Here is a 1,164-nt window from a genome sequence, read left to right as displayed (position 1 = left end):
TACACCAGCTGATGTAGTGGCCAATGACAAAACTATGTAGTTTTTGCACTTCTCATATCATTGTGTTATTTTCAACTTTCCTTTGCAGCACTTTGTCCTGCTTTCATTTTGTTACACCTCCCTTTCACTCTGCATCAGTTACTGACACACTCTGCATGAATTAACTCATTATGCGATGTAATACTATAGCAGAATTCAATGTATTTCTTGTCCAACCATGAGTGCACTATGTTTCCATGCAAATTCTGCATCCACCATTGCATACTGGCGACCACTTCTCCATTCTTTGAACATATGTTTGTGTTAACTCAACTCAGTGGGATTCTAGGTGTAGGTGTGTGTATTGTGCGTTTTCATACTTCATCATTACACTAACCCACCTTGAATAGTCATAACTGCCTTCCTGGACAGCACGTGTTGATGTGTCTGACTCAGGTCTCCACAACTTAGAGGTATGTGTATTGTGCTTTCTCATCTAATTACCTTCCTGGACAGCATGTGTACACTCATGTCTCCCCATAGATGTTCTTGAATAGTCATAACTGCCTTCTTGGACAGCACATGTCAATGTGTCTGACTCAGGTCTCTGTCCCCTCTGATCCAATGGCTATAGTGCCTTGAAGATTTCCATTATCAGGTGTGTTGTATGTTCAATCAGCCTTTTGTCAGACTACTCACAGCTGGTGTATATATTGATGTTATCAGATGAGCTACACAACAATTACATGTTGTCCCACAGTGTGTTGCCTCCCTGAAGATTCATACTCATGCATCTTCACTGCATTATCTTTACATGTTGTCCTGCAGCATCTCACCTCCCACATTGTTTCCTGTCTTCGTGGCACAACACTACTAACATCAGACACATCTATGCATGCTTCACTGTGCTGCACATAGGATCTCATTTGGGAGTTTGAAGGCTGTGAGTCCCAGCCTGAGGGAGACTGCATGCTTGTCCACTGGCACACTGCAAAAGGTGCTGCTGTGACTCAGATGCTTTCACAGATCGGATTTGCAGCATGATATGATGTGAACCTTGAGTATCACTGGGGTGTGTCCATGTGATTCACACCAATTGTTCAGGTATTGACATATCCTTGCATAGATTTAGAGGTACTTCTATTTCAGATAAACAGATAAATGGCCCCTTGCTCCCATCTGAAT

Source organism: Suillus subaureus (assembly GCF_016647635.1).
Source record: "Suillus subaureus strain MN1 chromosome Unknown BJ212scaffold_131, whole genome shotgun sequence".
NCBI classification, from domain to species: Eukaryota; Fungi; Basidiomycota; class Agaricomycetes; order Boletales; family Suillaceae; genus Suillus; species Suillus subaureus.
This window is presented reverse-complemented; position numbering follows the sequence as displayed.